Raw genomic sequence first — 14124 nt, 5'->3', positions numbered from 1 at the left:
ACTATAGGTGTCACACAGCGCTGTTATTCATTTTGTTTTGATTTCTGTTGGCTTGCAATCTTAAATAGCTGCGTGGAAACACTTATTAACATTTTTCAGCGCCATTGGCTATAGATATCTGTTTTGTTTTCTGTAGTAAAATGATGAGCCTTTCAAAATTGGTAGCGTTGTCTTTCCTGAAAATGATCTGCAAATCACTGAGAAATATCTGTACTGTATGGATGCAGATTGGGGATTCTTTAAAACAGGTGGGAAGTGGTTCTCAATCCTCAAGTGTCTCCAACAGATCATTTTTGAGGATTTCTGTCTGGAAGCAGGTGCAATAATTACTAAGAGATTCAAAATAAATAACCTGTTGGTGATACTTGAGAACACTTTAAAATGAATTCATATTGCTAAGGTTCAGTGCAAAGTTTGTAAATAAGCCCTATAGAAATAGAACATATACTGAGAATTACATCAAGCAGAATAAAGGGGATGTGTACGGGATGCCGGCTGCCAGAATCCCATCGCCATCAACCCGACAAGGTTGGAATATCGACACTTTGTTGGTCAGTATGCTAACCCTAGCCTAGCCCTCCCTCCCCAGTGCCTAATCCGTAATGCTAACCCTCCCCCTAACACCGGTACTTACCTTTGGGATGCCGGCACCGGGATTCTGGTGCTGGCATTCAGACCACCGGAATCCCCTCAATCTGTATTTTAACCGCATCCCGAATAAAGACTTCTCTTTTTTTCAGGGTAGAGCTTAGTTCCCCTTCATGCTAAGGACCTGGAAGTGACGCGAGTGAAGGCGGAACTGTGATTCCATACCCATACAGTCAACCTAAAGAAGAAACTTGTCCGCTCGCCACAAGATTATATCCCTCCCTTCTTTGTCCATGTGGATGGTAGGGAATGACGTTGGACAATAGCTGATGACGTTAGGGTCATCTCTGTGAAGAGCATCTAGACACTACCATTTTGTCAGTGGCAATTTGCTGGTCTTTATTTATAGAAGTAAAAAACATCCAAAAATGTTGAATTCTTAGCACTCATAGCAATCAATGTTCCCTGTGTTTATCTTGTATGTCCAGCATTCCGTATAACAGTGGTGTCCAACTACTGTCCTCACAACCCAGGTTTTAAGGATATCCATCTTTGGGCATAGGTGCTTGAATAGACTAACAGGGAAAATAATTAAGTCACCTGTACTCAAACATAGATATCAATAAAACCTGGACTGTTGGGTGATGGAAGTCCAGAGGTGGGAAACACTTCCATACACTATTGCAGTAAGCAGAGCTCAGGGGTTTAATGTCATGCCTCATCTCAGAGAGTGTCCACAAAAGCGCATGTACAGATCAGTAGCCAAGAGCACGTCTGATTGCCAACTTGCCTATTTAACCCAGGCAGGAAACTCCTAGTGAGTGATGGGAGCTAATGTACCCAACACAGCTGCTAAAGTTTGTCCCAGTAATCCCGAGGCAGGGGCACAAGCCAGGGGGAAAAGGCACTCTGTGTCCGTGCTCTGCTTATTAACTCCTGGTGCACTGCTCACCCACACACTGTGGGTAGGAAGTAATTGGAATGCTTGCAGGATGGGTGAAGATGCATAGGGGGGAAAAAACAATGTGAAACTCGGATGGAAAGCTGCAGGGTGGACGAGGACAGGCGTATAGCACAGATCTGTTTCTTTAAATGCTTCAGCTGAAATAATGGGACATATCCAATGAACAAGTTCCAACTGTGACAGGTGCATTCTGTGGCAATAACGCAACACGGACTGTAAAGGATACTTTCTCCACCCACACAGCATTGTATCCTAAGCACAGATATGTCCTCTCTATATCATACCAGCAACAGAGAGGACCAGATCACTGCATCCTGCACCTCTCCTGGGAAACAGGCAGACACACTAAAGGTAACTAGAGCCATTAGTATATGATAATGTTATACTTTTCAATACAGGCCAAAAGAAATAGTTATATATAAAAAAGCAATTATCTGTATCATTCTATTGACTGTACATTTATTATGGCTGAGCATTAAAAAGGCAAAAATGGGATTAGATTTGTTTTCAAGGACCATGTTATGATGGAATTGCTTCCAGAACTGCCTAAACTGTACACGGTTCCTAGAAATTATTATTATTTTCAAATGATGACTCAGAGTTCCCATAAGAAATTGTTTGCACTAATTAAATTCCCTTGAGATGCAGATGTTCGGAACAGTAGAGGGCAAATAAATCCAGATAGATAGATATAGACATAGATACACACACATTTTGTGTAGGGTGCCCATCATGAGTCCACAAAGTAGAAACAATGCATGGCACTCCAAATGTCAGGAGAAACACTAAGGTGTTTATTGAGACATGCAGCATACTAGCCAAAGTAGAATCAGTGTATTGGGCTGCACATAGCCCTTTGTCAAGCTAGACATTTAATGACCTTTTCCTAGTGTGATATTTGTTTTCATTATACTGTTCATTTTTACGGTTTTGTAGTTGTAACAAAAAGGGCCTGAACAGCTGTTTCTCTTTGCTTTAGTAAAACATTCTGCAAAGTGTAGATTAATTTGAGCAATAAAAATGGATTTCATCCCTTAAGCCAGAGGTTCTCAAACTCCGCCATTACTGTCCAGGTTTTTAGGACATCCAGGCTTGAGTCCAGACAGTTAAATCAAATTGACTGATGTACTAATTAAGTCACCTGTGCTGAAGCATGGATATCCTTAAAATGTGGACTGTGATGGAAGATATTGGGAACCTCTGCCTTAAGCAATGTCACTACCATTTATTGTTGTGTATATGCTCGCCTGTAGTGTTTACATTGATTTTAAATCTCCCATCTGTGCTTTTCAGTAATATTTTATATAATTGGGAAGAATGGTTTATTTCCATTGCCCAGGAATATGAAACAAAGCTGGGTACATTGTTATCCAATGCAGAAAGCAGAGCGGTGTCAAAACTTAGGCAATCAAAACAAATAGCTCTAATTCTTTATACAAATACAAGAATGAAAAGCACAGAAGATGTAAGCCAATCTATTTAGTAGATGACGCAGGAGGGCAGTATGTGGACAACAATTTAAACAGGAAGAAGACCAAATAAACGACAACACTGTGATGTAGTTATTTATGCCTATGAAAGTGATAAATGGGTGTTTACTGGCTTATTTTAGCTTTACAGTCATCACTATAGTTATTAGATGCCATGATGATGCCTCTTAAGGTGCTTGGTACTGAGATAAAAGAGATTTCGTACACAAGTCTGTTCTGCCACTCATCCCTAGTGCCGAGAGAGAGGTTCTGTGTCCAGTTTAGCTACAGTTCTAATTTGGAAATCTTGCTGCTTGGCACTCAGGTCCTTCATTGGGATCACGTCCGGCATTATTGGGGCTTTTTAAGTGTGGTTGGAAGATGACTGCACACACCAGCCATTGGTGATCACAGTAACAAGACATTCAGAGAGAGAAAAGCTAAATATATACCCAGGAGTGTTTCTAGATATTTGTGGGTACAAAGCAAATCCTCATTATCAATGTCTAGTTCAGTCACTGGCAAGTATACTGGGTTGTTGCCACTCCACATAAAAGAAATGGCATTGAACCAACTCTGAGGGGTACATTTACTAAGATGGGAGTTCTATTAAGATGTGATGTTTCTCATAGCAACCAATCAGATTCTACTTCTCAAATAGAACTCCCATCTTAATAAACTGATTCTCAGGGGTAAATTTACTCTTTCCTTCTTGCACATAGTTACAAAATCCTCTATAGTATCAATGTATACAAATTCCCTAAAGTATACCCTCATCTCCTGAGGTTATCATTGTTCCTCTTTGCTGTTTATTTTATTTGCTGACTTTCTAGTGAGTTCTAATGGCACTGCTATCCACTATGTCAGAGGTTCCCAAACTCAGCCCTCAAGGCACCCTAATAGTCCAGCTTTTAAGGCTATCCATGCTTGACCACAGGTGCTTGATTAGTACCTCAGTCAATTTAATTTAACCACCTGTGCTCAACCATGGATATTTCTAAAACCTAAACTGTTAGCCCTGAGGACCGCGTCTGGGAACCTCAGCACTATGCAATGCATGAGTGACATCATCAGTCTTCTTGATCCTGCGCACTTTGCTTGGTCTACGGTCCCAGGAATGCAGGGGAACTCCCAGAAATGTGTGAGTTGTAAGCTACTATGGGCCAAAGGTAATAGGTAGTCTGTTTTAGTAACAGTACAAACTCGCACTTTTAAAAAGTGCGAGTTTGTACTGAAACTCGCAAATTCAATAGCCTGCGAACTTTTCAGCTCGAGGCTACTGCATTTGCGAGTTTAGGACTATGTAAACTGACACCTTTTAATGCGAATAGCATTAAAAGGTGCGAGTTTTAGAGAAGCCATCACAAATCAGTGAGATCCGTGATGGCTTGTGTGTGTGTGTGTTTAAAAAAAATAAATAAAGAAGTGCACCCCCTCCCCAAAAGCATAACCAGGCTCGGGCTTTATAAAGCCTGTTCTGGTTCTAAAAATACAGGGGCCAAAATGCGTAGGGGGCCCCTGTATATTAAGAACCAGCACAGGGCTTTGTTGAGCTGGTTCTGGAAAATCAGGGGACAAAACGAGTAGGGGTCCCCTGAAAATTCCAGAACCAGCACCGAACTCTTTCTAGCGGGGGGATAATGCCACAGCCAGGGAAAACCTTTCACCGGTTTCCCCGGCCAAAGCATTATCCCTGACTGCTAGTCAGTCCAGGCCGGGGATACCTGGGGAGTTGGGTACCCCCCAATAAAGGGGTACCCCTCTCCAGGGCACCCCAGGCCTAGACTGATAGCCCGGGGTTACCCCCGGCACCTTATGGCCTTGGGTGCCGGGTTGATAGTGTTAGTGTAAAGTGTAAAAATAAAGTTTGCATATTGTCTTTAGTTGTAGAACCACAAGTACCAGCAAGCCTTCCCTGCTTGCTGGTATTTGGAGAACCACAAATACCAGCATGCGGGGCATTATGGGCCCACTGGCACTTGTAGTGGTGTACCTGGAAAAAAAAAAATCCATACTCACCTCTCCTATGCGTAGTTCACGTCCACTTGTCCAAGTAGGCAATCCAGGGGTTAAAATAAAAAACTGCAAAAAACCCGATCCATGCCGGACTGAGAAAAGGTATGTGTGTACACATACCTTTGCTCCGCGTAAATGACCGGGGCACACGTGTGCCCCGACAGTGAGGGGGCCGCCAGCCAATCAGGGAGCATCTCCGTCGGAGCAGCTCCCTGATTAGCTGAATGTGGCCAGCCTGTGTGTCCCATAGACTTCTATGGTGAGAAATCCCCATTGAAGTCTATGGTGGGAACCGCTACATCGTAGCCGCAAGATTAATAGAGGTTAATCTTGTGGTTATATCAATGATGCAATGTCGTGACACTGTCGGGGCACACGTGTGCTCCGGTCATTTACGCGGAGCAAAGGTATGTGTACACACATACCTTTGCTCAGTCCGGCATGGATCAGGTTTTTTTTGCGTTTTTTTATTTTAACCCCTGGATTGCCAGTGGACGTGATAGATGCATAGGAGAAATGAGTATGGATTTTTTTTTTTCAGGTACACCCCTATGGATTACTTGGTGAGTATGTGTGCGTGTGAGTGTGCATGTATGTTTTATTAAAATTTTACTTTCACGGTGTCTGTTTGTTTATTTACGTATTTCTTTCGTTGTGGAACTACAAATGCCAGGTGGCCCGTAATGCCCCGCATGCTGGCATTTGTGGTTCTCCAAATACCAGCATGCAGGGGAGGCTTGCTGGTACTTGTGGTTCTACAACTAAAGACAATATGCAAACTTTATCTTTACACTATCAACCCGGCACCCACTGCCCTAGGGTGCCGGGGATAACCCCGGGCTATCAGTCTAGGCCTGGGGTGCCCTGGAGAGGGGTACCCCTTTATTTGAGGGGTACCCAACTCCCCAGGGATCCCCGGCCTGGACTGACTAGCGGTCAGGGATAATGCTTTGGCCGGGGAAACCGGTGAAAGGTTTTCCCTGGCTGTGGCATTATCCCCCCGCTAGAAAGAGTTCGGTGCTGGTTCTGGAATTTTCAGGGGACCCCTATTCGTTTTGTCCCCTGATTTTCCAGGACCAGCTCAACAAAGCCCTGTGCTGGTTCTTAATATACAGGGGCCCCTGTATTTTTAGGACCAAAACAGGCTTTATAAAGCCTGGGGCTGGTTATGCTTTTGGGGAGGGGGTGCACGTCATTTTTTTTTTATTTAAAAACATTTTACATAAGTACACACAGAAACATGTACATATCTCATGGATATGTGCATGTTTCTGTGTTAATCTGACCTGCTCAGGATATACTCGCTAGCCTGAAGCAGGTCTATTATTTGGGGACTTTTGGTTATCTTTCTTTTTTACGAGTCTGAAACAGACACTCTATTACATTGGGCGAGCTGATTGTTTTCAATGTGAAAACATCTGGATGTGAGTTTGAGAATGGAAAGTTTTAGTAACTCTGAAAAATGCGAGTTTTAGTGAACAGGCACCCTATTACATTGGAGAGTTGTGAAAAATTGTGAGTTTAGCACCAAACTCGCAATTTGCCAAAACAGACTACCTATTACATTTGGCCCTATAAGTTGTTTACAACCCAAAATTTAGACATGTAAAGTTGGGAAAAAAATATAACCCCACATTTAGTCCAATTGTACATGGCCTCTGCTGGAAGACACCCTGCTCCTTCATGTTGGGAACTCGAGACTGCTGGGAAGTGTGCGAGCTGCATTAAGGTCTCCTCTTCACTCCATCTATCTAGAACCATTAATTACAATCACAAAATAGTAAACTTATTGATTAACAAAGGATCTGTGCCCCTACGCAAACCCTTACCATCTTCTGCTACTTTACTACATCATACTTATCAGTATGTGTAAATAATGGCCAGGGTCACTTTGCTGTTGAGCCTTTGATTCTAAGCACATCATGGCCTTGATCCTGAGTCCGAAGCTGCAACGTCCTTGTCTGTGTCTTGTGCGGGTCTTGTGTCTGTGACTTTATGCTAATACCACTATAAGCACTTCCCTGGTGTACAGCTGTGCGTCTGCATGTGCAATGGCTGAGATGTCCACTGTCCATGTTAACAATATTAGAAATGAACCTCTATATACCCCTGCCTATACCTTCTGAAAACCTTCCTATAAACCTCTAAACACAACGCTAATTGCGTACGCAGTATGACCGCAAATAAAGACAGGAGTGGAATCTGTGGTGCCAACGCACAAGTATTATTCAGGTAAAAGTACAGTCAGTTACACGCAATCTATACATACATAATTTAGGCGTAAAAAGGAAATAATACAGACCCAAGTACAGTATACATACGCTGCGCCTCCGGACCCAGAGATAGACCTCAGACTAGAGACCCCTAGTACATACAACCTTCAGCATGGACTCCTAAACCAGTATATGGGCACATGTATTTATTCCCCCCCAGACTAAAGCAGGACAAAGGGGAAATTTCCTGCTGATATCATTGGTTCCCAGAGGAGACGCATATGTTACGGCACATTTAACAGGTTGTTTCAAATAGACTTTCCCTGCCTCTAACAGCCGGAGTCTTTCTGGTAACGTCTCCCTGTAACATTTCATCAGGTAAACATTTTGTTGCTTGTAAGTTCTGCGATCCGTAACTTGAGTTTGCATGATGCGATCTCTCCACCGATAACACCGGGATGCTGTAAAAAGCGTATGCATCAGAACGAGACCAAACACACCTTGCTTATCATGTATAATACCTTAGTTATCAAAAACCTTTATTTCTTAGCATTTAAACTAACTTAACCAACTTGAATCATACATTTTGATGCTTATGGAACCTTATGTGTGAATATGAAATGTGTGAGTATTTGGGGTTTGATATAAAGACATATTTAATGTGTGTGTGAGGATAAGTGCCTTGTCTCTAACATTTTAGCATGCTGGGCCAGATAGTTCTACATCTCCTGTCAGCAGGCCCTCCCACCTTTCCTGTGTCATTGTAGGAAGCTTGCTTATTTATTCTAGCCAGACCACCCGTAGTGAACAAACACTATGCAGGAAACTTATCTACCCAAGCCAGTTGTCACCTGGCCACTTGCTTCATATGATAATGGTCACAGATGCCTTCGCATGATGCTAATGGTATTATCACCACATGTACTAACGTGAGTTTATCTAAAATGGCGCTTAGGCGGCCATTCGCAAAATGGCGTCTTGCGATCGCATTTCTAAAATGGAGTCTTGCGGCCAGTCGCAAGATGGCATCGCTGTGATTGAATTTTAAACTGAACTTGTCTTACTCAATTATTCAGCTTCGACAATGTCTTTAGAAGCTCAAATACTACTTGGTGCATTTTTAGTCATGACAGTCAGTCGCACCAATGAATCTTGCCCCAACCCCATGCTAAATGCAGATTCTATGCCAGAGTATGGCCTCCAATGTGAGTGACCGTGCATCTGAGTCTGCAACCACTTCAGTGACAATACTGCGAAACTCCCATCACATGCCCATGAGACAGACCATATCAATGTGTCTGAATAGACACCGCCCAGGAATGGCCACAACATTTTCAAAAATTTCTGAGTCTGCATTTCAATCGATACTGCAACTTTATACGCACACGCTAGTTGACGCTTGTGCTTTGTGACTTTCTCATGACTACGATGTATGCGCAGTTGAAAAACATTTACCATTTGCATGAATATTGGCATTTCATCCGACTCAGAATTAGGCCCCACGTGTGATGCTGTCTAGAGATGACAATCGATGGTTCAATGGTGGAGATGTTTTTTTTTGCCATTGATGGTAGAGAAGGCAGTAATTTAGATTTTTTCTTTCAGGCGCCAGAGCATGGAGCTTAGCTGGCACCATGCTCAGTCCCGCCCCATCTTTATTGACCAATCCCTATACAGTCCCAGTCCACTTCCCTGATTGGCCCAAAACCCACAGTATGAATGCCCATCGATGGTATCATACCCCTTATATGGCAAACACTAATTCTGTCCCGGCTGATCTTGGAGCATGATATTATGCAGCATTGTACCAAAATATTGAGATATTCACATCAGTCTCTGCCTATTATAGATTAGTCTAAATTCTCTACCACACACATGCATACACACACACACGGATTTGTTTTTTTGTCAGCAGTTAGTTAACCTACTAGTATGTTTTTGAAGTGGGATAGGAAACCGGAGTACTTGGAGGACATCCATGCAAACATGGGTATAACACAGGAGCACACAGAAGGTGCCCTGGTTGGAGTCTGTGAGGCAGCCAATCACTGTTTCACTACAATCACCCTGTCATATTTACAGAACTTGAGACTGATGTACACTTCTGTATTATAAATACTCCTCTCCAATAATAATTATCTTACAAAATAATAAAACCTAAGAATTACAGTACATCTCACCTGCTAAAAAAAAATTACATGGGACAGTTGGCAATGATGCTATATAGTGCTATGTGCACTATGTAGTAAGTAGAGATGAGCGGGTCCAGTTCTCAGAGAACCGGACCCACCCAAACTTCCAGATCCGAGACGAGAACCGAGCTAGGCTTGGGTTTTCCCACATGACTCGGATCTCAAAACGTCATCCTCCCGCTGTCGGATTCTCGCTGGTTTTGGATTCTATAAAGGTCCCGGTGATCGGCGCCATTTTCACTCTGGGTGTGGAATGTGAATTGTCCATAAAGGGGCTGCAGTATATAAAGGGGGGCTTCAGTGGGTGCTGCAGCTGCTGTGTCACTTGTCCTGTCAAGGGGCTGCTGCTGTATTATACATAAGGGCTGCTGTTGTTGTCGTCCTGTCCGTCAAGAGGCTAGGGCTGCAGTCCATAAAGGGGTGCTGTGTTGTCCAGGGAGGGGGGAGTGCTCTGTCAATTAGGAGTGTTTTTTTTTTTTTTTTTTGTGAGGTAGTAACTTAGCTGCGTTATTGTTTGGTGACACTGCCGGACAGACCGCAGTTTATCATCCACGTATTTGTGACTCTGCAGGTGGTGTGTTCGCACTCAGCAGGGGTGATTTGTTGTCCATGAAGAAGGGATGCTGTCTGTGTTGTTCATCAAGGGGCTGCTGCCTCATTCAGGGGTGCTCTTCCCCAGTGTGAAAAAGATAAAAGTAAAATTAAATGAATAATATCAATATCAATCCACAAAAAAAAAAATATATTTTTTTTTTGTGTGTGTGTGCGTTAGCAACTTAGCTGCACTATTATTGTTTGGTGAGCCTGCCGGCCAGACCGCGGTTTATCGTCCACGTATTGTGACACTATAAGTCGTAGTGCAGTGTGTTATTCTTATTCATAAATAATCTTGAAACACTAAGTGGTAGCGCAGTCTAATCAACTTTTCACTTCTTTCCTCAATTGTGAATAAATGATTACTCTACACGCTGACAACAAGACCACAACAAAGTGCTAAATAAACATGCGTTATATATAAAACATTAATGACATCACTGTAAGTGGTAGCACAGTGTGTTATTCTTATTCTTAAATAATTAATTTTATCACAGTAAGTGATAGTGTAGTGTGTTATTCTTATTCATAAATAATTAAACTTGTGACACTAAGTGGTTTCGCAGTGTATTATTTTTTTCTTATTCATAAATAATCTTGTGACTAAGTGGTAATGCAGTGTTATTCTTTTCTTATTCATAAATAATCTTGTGACTGTAAATGGTAGCGCAGTGTGTTATTTTTTTCTTATTCATAAAAAAATCTTGTGACACTGTAAGTGGAACCGCAGTGTAATATTCACAATTTTACTATTTAATAATACAAAATTAACAATAAAAAAATGCTACTTTTCACTTCTATTCTCAATCGTGAATAAATGATTAGTGTACATGCCGACTACAAGACAACAACAGAGTGCTAAATAATGTACGTAATATATAAAACATAATGACGTCACAAATGCTTCAGCTGAGAAGATTCACAAACATTTTCAAAATGAAATTAGAGGATATGATTTAAAATAGGAATAAAGCTGCTAATACTGCTTTCTCTGATATAGTGTCCCTGCCCATGGCCCCTCTACCTGAATGTCAGCGAGTCAGAGGGGCAACTCATGCAGCCATATTCCGGAGTGCAGCTGCTCCTCTTGTAGCCCAGGTCAGAAGATGTGTAGGGGTTGTGGTGATATGGATGAGAATGGAGCTCACATTCACTAAAGTGAACAATGAATCCCCAATCTAACAGGGAGCGCAGCTGTGGTGATGGTATAGGCTGGGGTAAGCAGCATATAGGTTAGCATAGATGTTATGGCATCCGTGATCCGCTGTTCAACTGGGTGACTGTTGTCATACTTGCTCCCTCTTGCAAAGGATTGTTTAACAGTCAATTGTTTTTTAAAGTACTAGTAGTCTTCTTGGTCCCCTTCTGGGATGAAAATCCACTCCCAGCAGCAGCAGGCATAGTGCTCAAGGATTTTTCTGGGGCAAAGCCTCTTGAATAATAAAAACATTTGTTTCCTGATGTGCCATGTTGGAAGTTGAACTGCCACTGCAATCTTTGACAGGCAGTTTCTGAATGGCAAAAATGTCCAGAAATGTTTATGGCTACAGGCAGCATCTCCTGCATGCCCCTTTAATTAAAAAAAAAATTTCTGAACCACCAAGTTGATTTTGTGGGTAAAATATGGGACATATTGTTCACCCATGCTCTCCTCTCCTCCCTCATAAATTTGCTTCGGAATCAAAAAGTGAAATTAATTTACTACTAATCAATCTTTCCTGTCCCTGCCTTCAACCACATACATACTCCAACTCCCTCAGGCCTCTTGATTAATGAAAACATATGTTTCCTTATGTGCCATGTTGGAAGTTGAACTGCCACATATTTGTGCCACCCACTGCTGCCGCTTAACTTAGTCAGCCAGCTAGCTTGGTGCAATTTTGGGCCCAAACCAGATTAAAACAATATTGTGAGGTGGTCAAAATTGACTGGAAACAAGCGGAAATTAATGTTATTGAGGTTATTAATATTGTAGGAACAAAAATAAATAAATTGATTTTAGCTGTTTTTATAAATTTTTGAAAAAACATACAGATCCAAAACACGCAAGGGGTGGTTTTGTCAAAACCACATCTAGATCCAAAACACAAGGAGATACAGATCCAAGACCAAAACACGGGGGTCGGCGCACATCGCTAGTAGTAAGCAAATGTAATGGCATAACTGCGGGAAGGAGAATTTTATCCAGCATCTCACTGGGGCCCATTTATCAATAATCACATACTTCAATGCAATATGGGCATGATATTAGCTCCCGAATATATTAAATAGCACATGCAGGTACAGGGGCTCCAAAAGTAGCCTGTCCCTGCAATGTGGTCTGAGTGAAGTGACCGCATCAGCAGTCTCTTAACTCCTCTATCAGGACTTCTGTGTATACGTGATCTACTGACCAGGCGTGTGCGGCGGCCATTGATGGGGAGTTACGGAGGGACTCTCTCACGATAAATTTGGCGACATGTAGCCCATCGGCTACAGCAGAACAACTCCATCTTCAGATGGTGTAAGCTGCGGGGGCCAAGCTTGGTAAATCTAACACCATTGTATCCCATGGGAAAGATTTCTGGACTGCACAACCTGACTATATATATATGATGGGAGGTGCTACCTGATGAGACTAATTGCAGGCACAGAAACAGACAAATCTCTAGTGTACAACTCCAAATTATTAATAATATATATATAAATGCAATAAAATTTTGCAATCAATAGAGGTTTTTAGCATAATCATGGCCAAGGTTATGGGCCCGCCCACCATATCCAGGTAACCTCTTTCGGGTAGGTCCCTAACATACTAGGGTTCAAATCCAGAGCGCAGGACCCCCCAAAAACTGCCCCAGCCAAGCCGCCCCAGGGCACCAGCATAGTAAGAAAAGTGCAGTGTAAAGAGATAGGAGCAGCTGCAGCTGCATATACAGAATGAAACTAAAAAAGTGAAGTACATATATATTAGACACACAGTGAAGGGTTAAAATGTGTTATAAAGGAAAATGTGTTATAATGCGGTGCCCTGAGGTTTGTCTGTTTCTGTGCCTGCAACTAGTCTCATCAGGTAGCACCTCCCATCATATATATAGTCAGGTTGTGCAGTCCAGAAATCTTTCCCATATGCTCCATTTAATGTGCTGTATTGCACTTCTGAGGGAAAAGAGACGCCCTCATTCTGGACTAGCACCCTTCCTTATTGGTTTAAAAGCATGGAGTATGGTAATGTATATGCACACTGTATTAGGCACAATTCTAGATAAGTCCTACAAGTTATATACTGTAGTGCAACTTTGGTTCATTTTTGGGGTGTGGGTCCCCCTGGATTGCGTTGGTTAATCTGTCTCAGGGCACCGCATTATAACACATTTTCCTTTATAACACATTTTAACCCTTCACTGTGTGTCTTTAATATATATGTACTTCACTTTTTTATTTTCATTCTTTATATGCAGCTGCTCCTAACTATCTCTTTACACTGCACTTTTCTTACTATGGTGGTGCCCTGGGGCGGCTTGGCTGGGCCATTTTTTCGGGGGTCCTGCGCTCTGGATTTGAACCCTAGTATGTTAGGGACCTACCCGAAAGAGGTTACCTGGATATGGTGGGTGGGCCCATAACCTTGGCCATGATTATGCTAAAAACCTCTATTGATTGCAAAATTTTATTGCATTTATATATATATTATTAATAATTTGGAGTGGTCACCTGAGATTTGTCTGTTTCTGTACCATCGTATCCCATACAAACAGCTCTGGGGGTTTCGGCTGCTGTCGGAAATGAAGAGAACGCAGCAGATATCTCCGATCCCTAATGGATACTTAATATTTGCGGGTATTCACAGAATGGGTGATTATGGGGAATATACTGCAAATAATTAATGATAAATAGACCCCACTCAATCCATCACAGCAGTAGAGGATGTCAGCTCAGGAGTGAGGTCTCACAGCTTGATTTAGAAGCCAGGTCAGACTGCCAGATTAGCGTGCTAGCTCAAAGGTCGGCTTTCTGTACATGTCGTAGCTCTATGCCTCTGCTGGCTGGGGTAAGCCTGTGCTGTGCAGTTAGTGTAATGTACTGGATAAAACATGAAGAACAGGAAA

The 14124-nt window shown here is 42.3% G+C and overlaps 1 protein-coding gene across 1 annotated transcript in view; it reads left to right on the top strand.

The window, feature by feature from the left end:
* The first annotated feature begins 1795 nt into the window (after positions 1–1795).
* MYLK2 (myosin light chain kinase 2) overlaps positions 1796–14124 on the top strand; it is a 68192-nt gene continuing 55863 nt past the window's right edge. Inside the window, exon 1 of the mRNA XM_088467067.1 lies at positions 1796–1903. The gene's annotated coding sequence lies outside the window, so the exon portion shown is untranslated. The remainder of the gene's footprint in view (positions 1904–14124) is intronic.

This window comes from Taudactylus pleione, unplaced genomic scaffold (genome assembly GCF_031769625.1).
Source record: "Taudactylus pleione unplaced genomic scaffold, aTauple2 ptg000069l, whole genome shotgun sequence".
Taxonomy (NCBI): domain Eukaryota; kingdom Metazoa; phylum Chordata; class Amphibia; order Anura; family Myobatrachidae; genus Taudactylus; species Taudactylus pleione.
Note: the sequence above shows the minus strand (reverse complement) of the source record. Positions and strands in the feature narration are given on the sequence as shown.